The sequence below is a fragment of the Crocuta crocuta genome, unplaced genomic scaffold (assembly GCF_008692635.1).
Source record: "Crocuta crocuta isolate KB4526 unplaced genomic scaffold, BGI_CrCroc_1.0 scaffold85, whole genome shotgun sequence".
Taxonomy (NCBI): Eukaryota; Metazoa; Chordata; class Mammalia; order Carnivora; family Hyaenidae; genus Crocuta; species Crocuta crocuta.
This window is the reverse complement of record NW_027530620.1, coordinates 65,179-81,955: the sequence shown is the minus strand read 5'-3', so window position 1 is coordinate 81,955 and position 16,777 is coordinate 65,179. Positions and strand designations below refer to the sequence as shown.

At 37.4% G+C, this 16,777-nt stretch overlaps 1 pseudogene; it reads left to right on the top strand.

The window, feature by feature from the left end:
- Window positions 1-15,351: 15,351 nt before the first annotated feature.
- Window positions 15,352-16,499, top strand: LOC144234807 (phenylalanine--tRNA ligase beta subunit pseudogene; annotated as a pseudogene).
- Window positions 16,500-16,777: the final 278 nt, after the last annotated feature.

The following is a 16,777-nucleotide window of genomic DNA, read 5'->3' as shown; positions in this document are numbered from 1 at the left end:
CACGATCTCATGGTTCATGGGTTCGAGCCCCGCATCAGTCTCTATGCTGACAGCTCAGAGCCTGGAGCCTGCTTCAGATTCTATGTCTCCCTTTCTCTTTGCCCCTCTCCTGCTCTTGCTTTCTTTCTCTCTCTCTCTCTCAAAAACAAACATTAAAATTTTTTTTTTAAAGTCTATCATCTTTTGCTAACAAAAACAAATTCTCTATGATGAGCTTCCATGGTACTTAAAATAACTCTTAACTTTGGCCTAGAAACCTCATGTGAATTGTTCCCTCCCTATCCATCTCTCCAAATTTACCTCATACCACTGCTACTCTCTTTTGTTTTGCTCCCATCACATATTTTGTGACAAATATGCTCATTCTTACCTCTGAGCTTTTGCAGTTGCTGATCTCTCTGCATGGAATGCTTTTCTGCTCTTTTTATCTCCCTTGCAAGTTCTTGTTAAGGTTTTATTATCTCCTCAGAGAGAAGTTTCCTGCTGGTTATATGTGAAGTTTTTCTCCTCAGTCACTGATCTCATCACTCTTACATTCTTTCATAGAATTGTTCTCTATCTGAAATATCTTTTTCATATATTTGTCCACATATTTATTCTCTTCAGAATAAAAACCCACTGTAGACAAGGGCTTTCTTGTCTTCTACTAATGATTCTCCACTTCCTGTGGAAGGAAGGCAAAGAAAGAAAGAAGGAAGGAGGGAGCAAGGGAATGTAGATCAAGTCATCCTTACAACTATCCTGTTGTGGTACAATCCGTAATCTCATTTTTACAGATGAATAAACTGAGGTAAGGAAAGCTACTTATTTATATAGTCATCACAAGTAGTGACTAGAATAACTGGGATTCTAAATAGAATCGTCTTGAATTCAAGAACAGCTCTTTATCCTAAAAGAACATTCTGGAACTTCTCCAGCCATGTTAGAATAACTATTACCAGATTTACCCTTGCTTTGTAAACAACTAGAAAACTAGACAAAGTATTTAAAACAGTTGATTTTAGAAGGGGGATAATAGGAAGCTCAGAAATGTGATCCCTAATATACAGGAAACAACCAAGGTGAAAACTGTGCTTCTTCTTGCTGTCTGCCTAGAGGCGCTTTCTGGGTTACAGCAGAGAGGAGGAGAAATCAAGCATAACATTGCAAAATCGAGATGAGGAGATTATGATCAAGATTCAGTGAAACTAGGTGTCTGGAAGTAACAGGACATAGATCCAGAGAAGAGGTTCCATGCAGAAGAAAAGTTCCAAAAATATTCATATGGACTCCTTATGGCTGTTTACTGAATACAAGCCTCTGAAAGTGTAGGGTAAACCCCAACTCGGTTAGGCAAAGGATAACTAGGGAGGTGTAAGTCAAACAATTCCCAGAACTGACAAAGGAATTTGAGTTCTGAGCATCAAGAGTAGAGAGATATCAGCCAATACCCAGGAAATTCCTTAGATACTCAAGAAGGGGCATGCCTTAGTGGCTGAGCTGAACTCAATCTTGAGTCATGGCCACTCTACGCCCACCATGACTTAGCTTGAAAACAAGCCTTGAAATGATTAGGCTGATCCACAAGTCATTGCCAAAATGAACTTTGACACTCTTTAAAGGAAGACAACAAAATCAAGAAAGTTAATACTGAAAAACATGGATAATGACCAACATCCAGAAAACAAAACAACAACAAAAAACCAAAAACAAACACAACTCCTAAGACATATGAAAAAGGAGGAAAATATGACCTACACTTAGAAAAAATAAAGCACCTGTGTGGCTTAGCTGGCTAAGTGCCCAACGTAAGCTCAGGTCATGATGTCGTGGTTTATAAGTTGGAGCCCTGCATCAGGCTCTCTGCTGACAGCTCAGACCCTACAGCCTGCTTTGGATCTGTGTCTCCCTCTCTTTCTGCCTCTCTCCTGCTCATGCTCTGTCCCTCTCTCTCTCAAAAATAAACAAATATCAAAATAAATAAATTTTCTATAAAAGAAATAATAAAGTAAATAAGGACATAAAAATGACAGATGTGATGGAATTAATAAGGACTTAAAATAGCTATTATAGTAGCTTGTCATTTAAAGAAAACATTGAACATGAAAAAGAAAAATGAAAAAAGTAAATATTTTTGACTTGATCTAATAAATATAATTACATGTATATATGTGTATCTATAATTATACATAATTATATATAATTATATGTATATATACAAATCAAATAGAACTTTTAAAATAATTTTTAATGCTTGTATATATATTTTAATTTTTTAAGTTTATTTTTGAGACACAGAGAGAGACACACACACACGCAGAGTACCCATGAGGGAGGGGCAGAGAGAGAGGGAGACACAGTAGAAAAGATCCAAACTGGGGGCGCCTGGGTGGCTCAGTCAGTTAAGCGTCCGACTTCAGCTCAGGTCATGATCTCACGGTTCATGCATTCAAGCCCCGCGTCGGGCTCTGTGCTGACAGCCAGCTGAGAGCCTGGAGCCTGTTTCAGATTCTGTGTCTCCCTCTCTCTCTGACCCTCCCCTGCTCACTCTGTCTCTCTCTCACAAATAAATAAAAACATTAAAAAAAAGAAAGAAAGAAATGATCCAAACTGAAGCACCAGAGAAAAAAGACCTAAAAAAATTTAAGTAACAGAAATGTGGGGCAATATTTAGTGATTTATATGCACACAATTAGAATTTCAGAAAGGGGGAGAGAGAGCAGAAAAATTATTTGAAGAAATAATGGATGGATGTTTTTCAGGTTTGACTGTATACTCACAGAGTGAAGAAACTCAATGAAAATCAAGCAAGATAAACAAAACTAAAACTAGACCAGGACACATCACAGTCAGATTTCTCAAAAACAATGACAAAATGAATATCTTAAAAGAAGCCTTAGCAAAAGTACACATTAAATACAGAGTAACAACAACAACAAAAAGTCTACTGAACTAATTAGTTATATGTAACTAATATAAGTATAAGTAAAAAGGTAGAGATTATCAGACTAGGTTAAAACGAAAGCCTAACTACATAGTGTCTACAAGAAACTCACTTTCAACATATAGACACAAATAACTTTTAAGTAAAAAATAAGAATATTCATATCAACAAAACTGGAGAAGCTAGGTTAATATCAGATAAAGTAGATTTCAGGACATGAAACATTGCCAGGGATAAAGATATACATTTTATGATGATAAAAGGGTCAAGAATATATAACTATTCTAAACATTTACGCCTGTAATAACAGAGCTTCAAAATACATGAGGCAAAAACTGAAATTAATAAAGCCACAGTTAAATTTAGAGATTAGAACCCTCCTCTGTCAGTAATTTATGTTGACATTTTATAAAACTCAAATCCAACAGCCGCAGATTACACATTCTTTCCAAGTTCTCGTGAAACATTAAGCAAAATAGCCAAGAAGTTAGATGTATCAGCAAATTCTTTGCAATAATAAAGGTAGCAACATTTATAGAAGAAATACAAAGTTGATTAACCTATTTTATATTGAAGTTTGCAGGATTCAAATTCAGCATACAAAAAGTAATTGTATTTCTATATAAACAGTGAAATAAAAAATACTTTTTAATTGCGTAGAAATATGTTTCAGTACAAAACCTCCAGGCCTGTGCAACAAAAAGTACAAAGCATTTTAGAAAAAAAATAATTTTAAAGACTCAAACAAATGAAGAGCCTTACCGTGTTGCTGGATTAGAAAACTCAGAGTTTATTGAAGTACAATTTACAAAAATGTCTTATTAGTTTCAGTTGTACATCATAGTGATTCAGTATTTTTATACATAATTAAATGAGGTGCCTGCCAGGCTCACTCAGAAAAGCATGCAGCTCTTGATCTCGGAGTTATGAGTTTGAACCCCATATTCGGTGAGGCGTATTTAAAAATAAAATCTTAAAAAAAAGAAGTGAGTCCCATCATAAGCAGTACATATTCCCTATGCTGTACATCTCCATGTCTTCTGTATTTTATAACTAGAAGTTTGTACCTTTTAATCTCCTTTACCTATTTCACTTGTCCGCCCCCGCCTACCCTTCTGGTTACCACCAGTTTGTTTCCTTTATCTGAGTCTATTTCTGTTTTGCTTTTGCTTTTGTTTTTTTTAAGATTCCATATGTATATGAAATTTCATGGCATCTATCTTTCTCTGACATTTCACTTAGCATAATACCCTCTTGGTCTATTCATGTTGTTGCAAATTGCAAGATTTTATTCTTTTTATGGCTGAGTAATATTCTGTTGTGTATGTTTGTATGTATGTGTGTATATATCACTTCTTTATTCATGCATGTGTCAGTGAGCACTTAGATTTCTCCCATTTCTAAATGGAAATTGTAAATATTGCTATTTACAATTGTATAGCCATTATAAATAATGCTGCGATAAACATAGAAGTGTATGNCATTTCTAAATGGAAATTGTAAATATTGCTATTTACAATTGTATAGCCATTATAAATAAGTATTGTAAATAATGCTGCAATAAACATAGAAGTGTATTTATCTTTTTGAATTAGTGTTTTCATTTCCTTCAGATGAATACGTAGAAATGGAATTGCTGCATTGTGTGGTATTTCCATTTCACATATTTGGGAACGTGTATACTGTTTCCACAGTGGCTTGTACCAGTTTGCAGTCCCCCCAACAAGATATGAGAGTTCCTTTTTCTCCATGTCTTAACCAACACTTTTTATTTCTTGTCCTTTTGATAGTAGCCATTCTAACTGCTGTCAGGTGATATCTCATTGGGGCTCTGATTTGTAGTCCCTTGATGATTTGTGATGCTGAGAATATTTTCATGTGCCTATTGGCCATGTGTATATTATCTTCAGAAAAACATCTATTCGGGTCCCCTACCCATTTTTAAATCAGTTTTTTTTTTAAATATTTAGTTGTTATGTTTTTAAATATATTTTGGATGTTAATCCCTTATTGATTGTATGATTTGCAAATATCTTTTCTCATTCAGTTGCTTGCTTTCTTGTTGTGTTGTTGGTTTCCTTCTCTGTGAAAAAGATGTTAATTTGGTGTAATCCTATTTGTTTATTTTAGTTTCTGTTGCCTTTGCCTGAAGACACTAGTCCAAAATATATTGCTAAGACTGATGTCAAGAACTTACTGCTTATAATTTTTCTAGGAGTTTTATGTTTTGGATCTTACGTTCAAGTTTTTAATCCACATTGAATTTATTTTTATACAAGGTTAAGACAGTGATCCAGTTTCATTCTTTTTCATGCAGCTGTTTAGTGTTTCCAGCACCACTTATTGAAGAGACTGTTTTCCCCCTTTTATATCCTCGCCTACTTTGTCATAGATTGATTTACTGTAAATATGTGGATTTATTTCTGGGCTCTATTGCATTGACCTGTGTTGCTGTTTTTGTGCCTGTACCATACTGATTTTATTACTATAGCTTTAGAGTATAGTTTGAAATCAAGAAGCATAATACCTCTAGCCCTGATCTTTCAGGGTTAGAAGTCTTTTGTGGTTTTATACAAATTTCAATTTTTTCTAGTTCTCTGAAAAATGCCATTGGTATCTTGATGGGGACTGCATTGAATCTGTAGATTGCCTTGAGTGATATAGACATCTTAACAGTATTAATCCTCTCAATCCATAAGCACAGAATATTTTTCCATTTATTTGTGTTGTCTTCAATTTATTTCATTATTGTCTTTCAGTTTTCAGACTATAGGTCTTTTGTCTCCTTGATTAAATTTATTCCTAGGTTAAATTTTATTCTTTTTCATGCAATTATAAATAGAATTGTTTTCTTAATTTCTTTTTTCTGATAGCTCATTATTAAGGCATAAAAATGCAACCAATTTCTGTATACTAATTTGTATCCTGTGACTTAACTGAATTCATTTATTAGTTCTAATAGTGTTTTGGTGGAGACTAGGGTTTTCTATATATAGTATCATGTCATCTGCATATAGTGACAGCTTTACTTCTTTCTTTCCAATTTGGATGCCTGTCATTTATTGTTCTTCCTAATTTCTGTGTCTGAAACTCACTATTTTTAATGTGTCCATTCTCCCCAAATGACCCACTGATTCAGTGCAATTCCAATCAAAATTACAACAGGATTTTTTTTTTACCATTAAAATTAACAAGCGTATTCTAAAATTTATAAAACATTAAAAAAAACCCACTAGAATAGCCAAAACAACATTGAAAAAGACGAAGTTGGAGGACATAATACTTTATTTCAGAACATTGTAAAACTACAGTAGCCAACATAAAATAACATTGATACAATCACATTATTTAGTGGAACAGAACAGAAGTTCCAGAAATAGACCCACACATATATATTAGAGCTCCCTATCCACAATTTTACTTTTCATTGTTGAGTTACCCGCAATAAGCTATTGTTTGAAAGCAGGTGATCCTCCTCCTGACATATTGTTAGAAGGTCAATAGTAGCCTAATGGTACATCACAGTGTCTACATCATTTACCTCACTTTATCTCATCACATTGGCATTTTATTATCTCACATCATCACCAGAAGACAGGTGAGTACAGTAAAATACGATGTTTTGAGAGAGGAAGACCACATTTCCATCGCTTTTATTACAGTATGTTGTTACAATTGTCCTTTTATTGTTAGTTATTATTGTTAATCTTTTACTATGTCTAATTTGTAAACTCTACCTTAGATATGTACGCACAGGGAAAGCATAGTGTATATAGGGTTCAGTACTTCTGTGGTTTCAGTCATCCACTAGGGGTCTTGAAACATACTCACCATACATAAGGGGGAATGACTGAATGTCTACTCAGATACCACCAAAGTTGCTAAAACAATTCCATGGAGAGAAAGGCTGCTTTTTACCATATAGTGATAGAATAACCAAATATTCATATGACAAGAAAAGTACTTGATCCTTGTCTGACATCATAGACCAAAATGACTTGAAATGGATAGTAGACCCACACACAAGGGCTGAAACTATGAACCTTCTAAACGAAGACATATAAGCAGATATTTAGGTAGATCAGATGCAAAGCATGAGACATAAGGAGAAGTAGATAAATTTTACTTTACCAAAATTATAAATTTTTGCTCTTGAAAGACACTGATAAGAAAATGAAAAACCACAAAATGAAAGAAAATATGCATAAAGTAAATATCAGATAGATAACTTGTATCTAGAATGTTTATATGCATATACATATATGCATTTATATATATATAAAAATATAAAATATATATATATATAACTCAGTAACAAGAAAATAAATAATCTTACCTTAAATGGGCCTAATAGTTGAGCACTTGCTTCACAAAGAAGATATTTTGGCCGATTTATACATGGAAAGATGCTGTATCAGGTTCCTAGGGTTCTTCTAAGTACTGTGAACTGAATAGAATAGAAATTGATTCTCTCATAGATCTACACACTAGAAGTCTGAAATCAAGGCATCAGTAGGGCTGTGCTCCTTCTGAAGGCTCTAGGGAAGTATCTGTAAGAGTATCTCTTTTAGCTTCAAGTGGTTGTTGGTAATCTTTGGCATTCCTAGGCTTGTAAATACATTGCTCCATTCTTTCCCTGCATCTTCACACGACCTTCTTCTCTGTGTGTGCCAGTGTGTATCTGCATGACTTTTTTCTAAGGATCAGCCATTGGATTTCCGGCCCACTAAAATCCAGTTTGAATTTATCTTGACTCGATTACATCTGCATAGACCCCACTGTCAAATAAGGTCACATTCACAAATACCAGGTGTTAGGTTAGGTCTTTAACATATCTTTTTTGGGGGGGGGGGGAAATTCCAACCTACAACAGATGTCCACCATCATCAGGAACTTTTAAATTAAAAACATAGTGAGAATGCCTCCTAGAATGGCTAATATTTTCTGAGGATACTAAGTGTTGACAGCATTGTAGAACAAATAGAATTCTCATGCTTTGCAAGTGGGTGGTAAAGTGGTGCAGCCAGTTTGGAAAATAGCCATTTTCTTTTAAAGTTAAATATGTTATCACCAGAGGCCCAGAAATTCCAGTCCTAGGTATTTACCTATAAGAAATTAAAACATACATTCAGACCCAGACCTATACGTGAATATTCATAGCAGCTTTCTGCAGCAAATCTGGAAACAATTCAAATATTCATTAACAAGTAAATGGATGAACAAACTGTTGCAGATCTATACAGGGGAACAACAGCAATAAAAAGGAATAAGTTTTGGGTGTATGTAAGGACTTGAATGCACTTCAAAATTAGTATGGTAAGTGCAAGAAGTCAGGGACCAAACAGTACATATAGTATGACTCAGTGGATATGAATTTCTAGAATAAAGACATCTATCATGACAAAAATCAGATGATGGTTTCCTTGACTGGGGAGTGAAGAGAGGAAATTTACCGAAAAACATCATAAAGCAGCTTTTGGGAGCTGATGAAAATGTTCTCTATCTTGATTCTGGTGGTGGCTACATAAGTGTATACATTTGCTAAAACATAATGAGTATACTTAAAATAGGTTCATTTTATTTCATGTAAATTATGCATCAATAAACTGATTTTTTAAATATAGCCATCTGTTACTGGAATGGAGCTCCTCTGGGATAACTGCTTTTCTCTAACTCACATTTAAGCCAGGCACTTAGGAGAAGTAAATAGAATAACACCCACTAGCATCCTGTGCCCCGCCTGATCATAAATAGTCAATCAGAGCACTTTCCTGTTAGGAAATTTTAGGACCTATGACATAGTGTTAATGTTTATATTTATATTTATTCAGTGGTTGCTAGTTATTCTATTTCACAGATGTGGACAATTATACCATTTTCTGAATTTTGCTGCTCTTGTAGCTTTTATAAATTAGAAACTCTTAATATAAACTTGATTGTAGTATAGGAGAAAGAGCTGGTAGGCTTTAGTGCTCATCAGCTTGTGGTTTAAATTCTGGCCTTGCCATGTACCAGCTGGACAGCATTCATTCCTCCATTTAAAAGTATGTATTATGCATTTGTGATGTGCCAGGTCCTCAGGCATAGGGGATGAGCATTATGGGGATGTGCTCCTAGCCTCATGGAGCTTACAGTCGAATCCTTCAACTTCTTTTCCTTCTCCAGGCTTCTGGGTTTTGCTGTCTGTAAGTTAGGTTGTACGGCTCTCTTTACAGGGTGGTTGTGAGGATGATATGAGATGACCAAATAATCTACTCAGTATGCATTACACAGTAAGAGTTTCCTCTTGCCCTGCCTGTGTGTCTTTCCAGCTTCTTACTGTGCTCTCATTCTCTCCTCTCTCTCCTATCGTCTCCCACCATGACTTTTTTTTATTATTGGAGTATAATTGACACACAGTGCTATATTCGTTTTACATGTATAATATATTGATTCAGCAATTCTGTACTTTACTCAGAGCGCCCCACAATAAGTGTAGTCACCATCTGTCACCATACACGTTATTAAAATATGATTGACTATATTCCTTCCCCTGTGCTTTTCATCTCTGTGACTTATTTATTTTATAGCTGGAAGTTTGTACCTCTTAATCCTCCCCTATTTCACCCATTCCCCCTATCCACTGCCCGTCTGGCAACTGCCAGTTTGCTCTCTGTATTTAAGAATCTGTTTGTTTTTGGTTTTTGTTCTTTTTCTTGTTTTAGGTTCCACATAGAAATGACATGATACGGTGTTTGTCTTTCTCTTTCTGACTTATTTTCCTCAGTGTCGTACCCTCTAGGTCCATTCTTGTCACAGATGGTAAAAATCTCAGTCAGATTGGCTAATATCAAAAAATAACAAGAAATAACAAGTGTTGGGGAAGAGTTGGAGAAAAGATTTGGAGAGACAGTGCTTGTGCACTGTTAGGGGGAATGCAAATTGGTGCAACCACTGTGGAAAATAATATGGAGGTTCCTCAAAAAATTAAAAATAGAAATGCCATACAATCCAATAATTCCATCATGAATCTCATTCATGTCTCCCTCCATACTGTATAACACATCACAAATTCCAGTGCTTGGGTTTTTTTTGTTTTTGTTTTATTTTTTGTTTTTGCTTTTAAAGAAACTCTATGCATGTATTTATTAGTTTGTTTATTTGTTTATCTGTTTATTTGCTTGTTTAAGAGCCTGTGTGAGTGGGGGAGAGAGGCGGAGAGAGGGAGGGAAGGAAGGAGAGAGAGAGAGAGAGAGAGAGAGAGAGAGAGAGAGAATCTTATCCAGGCTCACACTGAATGTCGAGTCTGAAGTGAGGCTCTATCCCAGGACCCTGGGATCATGACCTAATTTGAAAGCAAGAGTCAGACATTTAATCAACTGAGCCATGCAAGCACTCCCCCCCACCCCATCACCCCATACTGGTTTCTTTTCTCAGCTAAAATTATTTACATTTCTGAATGAATTCATTCAACTGTTTTCCTATTTAAACTATTTTATTATTAAACTTATATTAACAAAAATAGTTTCTGGACTGATTTTTGCGTTACCCAAAGTTAAGTGGAGTATTAGATTCATTAACAATAACTCTTCATATTTGCATGGCATTTTACCTTTAAAAAGCTTTATTTTGTTTAATAATCTGAATAATCCTGTGAAGTCAGTGAAGGGATTATCATGTCTACTGTCTAGATTAGTGTACCAACACATACCTATGTTAAGGGAGTATTTAGAGCAGAGATGTAATTTGAATCTGCTTATGCTTTTTATTTGTTTGTGTATTTAACCACATTTATTGGCTATTGATTGTATCCTGGCTATAATGTGATGCTGCTCTTAAGAAGTTCAATGTCTGTGGGATGCCTGGGTGGCTCAGTAGGTTAAGCGTCCGACTTCAGCTCAGGTCATGATTTCACGGTTCATGAGATCGGGCCCCACATCGGGCTCTGTGCTGATAGCTAGCTCAGAGCCTAAAGCCTGCTTCAGATTCTGTATCTCCCTCTCTCTGTGACCCTCTCCTGCTCGTGCTGCCCCTCTCTCTCTCAGAAATGAATAAAAATTTAAAATTTAAAAAAGTTCAATGTCTGTGAGGGCATGCAGCCTGAAAATGTAGAGCAGTGACAGGGCATGGATGCATGTGCCACATGTAGGTTGTCAATAAGGAGCAAAGGATCAGCCTTCTAGGGACATGTGGAAAGGGGATTATGATGTGCTACTTAAGCTCAGTATTGAGGCTCATCATGATTCCCCCATGTAAATGAGGAAGGAAAAGGCCTTCCTAATATTCCCAAACAAGAACCCTTAGGAGCTGATGTTTAATCTCTACTCTCATTCATGCAAAATAATTCTTCATTATGACCAACAAAAAAATAAAAGGAAAGAAAAGAAAAGAAAAGGATTACAGAGAAGAGTCATCATCTAGGCCCTCACTAGTCGCTCCCCTTTTTCTGGGTAAAGGGAGTAAACAAAGGCTGGTTTCCTGCAGCCATTTCTTGGTCCACTTTCCCTCAGACCCTGTCCTTGCTCAGGCTGGACGAAGCCTGTACAGGGAGGTAGAGAGAATGGTGTTTGTGTTCATCAGTATGCATTTCTTGAAACTGGCCACCAGTGAGCAGCCAAATCACCTTTGAATATTCTTAAGCTTCCTACATGTTTGATTAGTTTTTCCCAGTAGGAAGTGAAACAAAAGAAGCAGTTATTAAGAGAGCTTGCTCTCTGCATGGCCTAAGACTGGCTCCTGGTGTAACAGAGATCTTCAGAGCAGACAGGAAAGTCAGACTCCTTCCAGGTCTTTAATGGAAAGGCTGGAACTGGATGTGCATAGTCTTCGTAGTGGATGGGAGCAGAGGAGGGCAGGAGAATCTGAAGTCTCTTTTTGGCTGATCCACAGGCTGTTTAATACTCTTGCCTCAATCTTCCTCTCTATAAAAGAAGATTATCCATGTATAATATTCTTCCATGTATTCATTCTCTTAGCCCACAGAGCATGGCCCTCTGCTAGGTGTCCAGCCTGTAAGAGTAAGATATAAGTAAGACACAGCTCCCCAAAGGAGCTCATGCTGAAAATGGGGTGAGCAGACATAAAGGCTGAGGATAGGCAAAGGTCAATGTGGGCCCAGATGATGGGGCCAGGTCATCATGGAAGAGACAGGGAACTGAGTGGCAATGTGAAAAGGAGAAGCCTGGTTGTTGGTGTGGCCAAAGAGCAATTTTGGTGGAGAAGAGAAATATCTAAGGAAGATCTTTTATGTTTTGGTATGATATGTGATACAAGCCCTCTCTCCAAAGACCCATATAAAATATTAAGTAAAATCTATACTGCCCCATTAATATTTGGTGAAGTGGGTCATCTTTGGGAAGGAAGAAGTCCTGAGATCTGCTTCCTGGTTTATGTGGGGCACCAGAGACTAGACAGAGGAAAAAAGTAAGCTGATATTTAAATATATAAATACATATATATTTATATATGTGAGTATATTTACACACATATCTCTGTAACTAGTCATATACATCACATACACATGTGTATGCACGCTATATATGTATATGTGAATATATAGTATATATGTAGGTCTTCTCAAGAAACCTTCTAGGAGAAAAAAAGGGATGTTATCTGGATGACATGTTCTTAATGAATGAACATGAGCTAACACTTAAGTACTTAGTACTTACTATGTGTCAGGTCCCTTTCTAAGTACCTTAAATGTAATATGTCTTCTTCAGTCTTTACAATAACTTCATCAGGTAGGTACTACCATTATCCTCCTTGTGCAGAGGAAGGAGGAATCTGAGAAACAAAGAAGTTCACTTGTTTGCCCTCGGACACATAGCAAGTAAGAAATGAAGCTGGGCTTTGGATCCAGGCAGCCTGGATCTAGGGCCTCAACTCTTAACTTCTCTGCCCTTAAATTAAATAAGAGGCGATTCACTTTTAACAGTTTTTGTAAAGAACCGAATTCTTTAGAGAGCCTTGAGTACTGATGGAAGAATTAAGGCTGCTTTGATTCTCAAGTAGCCAAGTGTGGGGAACAAAACTTCCTGTCTTCATAGTAGCTTTAAGTGCATTGCCCCATGAATTCGATTGTAGATCTTTAGACAAGATTTGCTACTTTGGTTTTTTCATTCAATAACTTTACTGCGTAGCCACTATGGGCCAGAAACCCTTCGACGTTGTAGAAAAAGAATAGTAAAAATAAAGTAATAATATAACCAAAATCCCAGTTGTTATGGAGTTTACATAGGACAACAGAAGAGCACTTTGATGTTTTGTAGAATTGTGGTAAGTGCTGTAGAGATAAGGGGTGCATGAGAGTGCAGAGGATGGAGGGGAGCTGCTATAAAATATAGGTGCTCTGGGGAAGCCCTGCTGACAAGGTGACTTTCAAACAGAGACCTGAAGGAAATGAAGGAGCAAGCCTGAAGTATCTGGGAGAAGAACACTGAAGGCAGAGGAAATCACAAGTGGGAAAGCTTTGAAGTTCAGCTGAACTTAACATGTGTGAGGAGGAGGTGGAGACCAGTATGAGTAGAAGTAAGCTGAGCTGGAATCAGAGTGGTGAAATAGCAAGTGAGAAGTAGAACGGAGACTTTGGTTTTTCACTATGGGATAAGTAGCCAGAGGAAGGCAGAGGCATGAAACCATGTTTTGTTTTGTTTTGTTCTTGGGTTTTTTGTTTGTTTTTCTGCCTTATCTCATAAAATGATGATGATAAAGGTGTAAGAGTGGACACAAATTATTGTTGCAAAAATTCAGGCAGGAGATGATGGGAGTGATGTTGGAGGTGGTCACAAGTGGATGGGCTGGAGTTTGAAGGTGGAGGTAATCACACTTGGAAGTTTTCACCCCATAGACGATATGTACGGATGATAAAACTGGCTGAGACAACTTCTGGAGGAAGTCTTGGTAGCGAAGGGAAAGTATTTATGGATGGAAGCCTGTGCAACTCTGACCTTGAAGGCTGAGGAGACAGGAGGAATCAACAAGTGAGAACAAGAAGTAGCCAGGGAGGAAAGAAACACTAAGGGAGAGGAGAATCCCAGAAATCAGGTAAAGAATGTGCTTCGTGGAGGAGGGTGACCAGCTGTGCTGCATGATGCTAACAGTCAGTAAAGACTGAGAACACAGTGGTGGGTTTGCAAAATGGAGGTCACTGGTGACCTTGACGAAAGCTGCTCCTGACTAGAGTAGGTTTAAGAGAAAATTGAGTAACCCCTGGATATGCTTTCACTTGAGACTTTCATCTGAGTGAAAATCAAATCTTCTTTCACACTCCTCAGAGGCCCGAGTGTTGTCCTGACAAAACCAAGGCTCAAAGGCCCAGGGCTTTAGAAACAGCAAATAAGAAAGTGAAACCTTTGAACTTGGAAATAGGATTAAAGTTGTCATCTAGGGCTTGAAATGTTGGAGTCACAAATCTTGCTCCAGGAAACAGAATGGACCAGTTGTTGGATTTATTCTTGTCCTCTGTCTAAAACTGCAGCTAAGGAATCTCATTTATATATTTACCCAGTGACTTTGTCCCCACATCCTCCCTTGGCAACAAAATGTAGTGTCCTCTGGAGTTTGGACTCCCTGGAAAAAAAGTGATTGCTTGTCTCTTTCTCTCCATCTCTCTTTCTCTTTCTTTCTGATGCAGATTTCTTCTTCATAATTCATACTTGGTGTAGCATCCTCTAAATGCCTGGTGTGGGTGGTGTGAGTGTTGAGCCTACACATGGGGAAGTGAATTCCATACTCTTTCACTGATTTGTTGTGCAGTAATAATTATACCATTACATCCTTGTGTGCCTCAGCATCTGCATTTAGTTTGGCAGGATAACTTCCGAATTCCTTAAATCTTACATTCTCTGATTCATTCTAAAATTCACTTTTGTTTTCCAAGTTGTTAATTTATCTCAGCCTTTCCTTCTTTATATTAATCATACCTCCCCTTTGCAAGAGGAATAGAGACATTTTTCCAACCAATCATCTTTATGAATCTTCTGTTTGTTTGGATACCTATAAATTGTGGAGAACAGCATTCGATCTTGATGTCTCAAAAACTCAAGACTGGGAAAGAGAATGGCACCTGAGCCCTGGGGTCCTGGCCCATCGGTTGTTTGCTTTGACTCTTAGTGGTCGTGTTAGTGAATTCCCAGCCACCATTGGCTGGCTTTGGGTACTTGGTCGAGGTAAATAACCTCTCCGTGCTTCGCCTTTTCAACTGAAAAAGGAACATCACTATCACAGGTGTTGAGAAGACATATGTGATAGTCCTTGGGACTTACCTGATAGTAGCAACCATTAGTTACCTATCTACTTTCCTGATAGATAACTGCCGACTGTAGCTCTCTGGCAACATCTACTCAAGTCGGAGTTTGCTATGCAAAAATAGCAAGAGAGGTTCTCTCAACTCGGGACTCGATGGAAAATACAAAGAAGTTAAATGGAAATCAAACTCACGATCAAGAATGAAAGTCTTCCTTAAACATCATTTGTATGTATCTTTGGAAATAAACCACTGTACCCAGTAGTCTGTGACAGCAGTGGTGCCATCATTTTAAGGCCTCCTATCATCAATGAAAATCACTCCAAATCAACAGTAAATATTAGAAACGTATTCCTTGAATGCACAGGAACTGACTTCACTAAGGCAAAAATAGTTCTTGATGTCATTGTCACCATGTTTGGTGAATATCATGAGAGTTTACAGTTGGGTCAGCTGAGACTGTTTTTCCTAATGGAAAATCGTATACCTTTCTAGAACTGTCTTAACAAAAGGAGATGATACTATCTGGTCGAATTAACAAATAAGTTGGAATCAGAGCAACTCCAGAAAACCTTGCCAAGCTTCTGACTGGGATAGATATAAAGTCAGAAGTCATAGGTTATGGGAATTGGATTGAGATTGAAATCTCTCCGACCAGAGCTGACATTATCCATGCATATGACATTATAAAAGATGCAGCTATTGCTTACGGATATAACAACGTTCAGGTGGCTCTCCCAGAAACAAACACTGTAACTAATCAGTGTCCTCTTAACAAGCTCAGAGGACTCCTAAGACATGACAGGGTAGCTGCTGGATTCACTGAAGCACTCAGCTTTCCTCTGTGCCCCCAAGGAGGTATTGCTGATAAACTTGGTTTGGACATCTCTGCAACAAAGGCCGTTCATATAAGTGATGCTAAAGCCATTTAATTTCAGATGGTACACATTACCCTTCTTCCTCGACTCCTAAAGACCATGGCCATAAATTATAAGATGCCCTCTAAAAAATTCTCTGACACTGTAGTAAAAAATTCTAGCAGAGACATAGATGAAAGAAACTGTAGGCATCTCTGTGCTATTTATTACAGTAAGAATCCTGGGTTTGAGATAATCTGTGGGCTTCTGGACAGAATTATACAGCTGCTTAATGTTCCTCCTGGTGAAAAGAAAGAGGGATATGTGATCACAGCATCAGAAGGCCCTTCCTTCTGCGTCATGCATTGAGATGCTCTCCAGGGGTCAAGCTTCAGGAGGCTTAGGGTCAGTCCTTCATCCTGATATCATCACCAAATTTGAACTAACTTTGTCTTGCTTCTCCCTGGAAATCAGTATCAGGCCCTTTTTGTGAAGAAGGGCCTCTGCTGTGTGATTCGCTCCATGAGGGTCCCCTTCTCCTCCCTTGATGTCCCTTACTTGTCCCCACAGGGAACATCCATTTGTGCTTTAATGTTTAAGTGGAAAGCAGTGAAAAAAAAAAAGAATGAAAACTCTCCTAAAATTGTCTACAAGTCTGCATACTGTACAGTGGATTTTGAAATTAGCTGCAAGTTTGCCCTCACTTTGGCCATATGACCAGGAGAACCATTTCTGTTCTAGTGGGTCTACATCTCTCCTCCAGATTCTGCT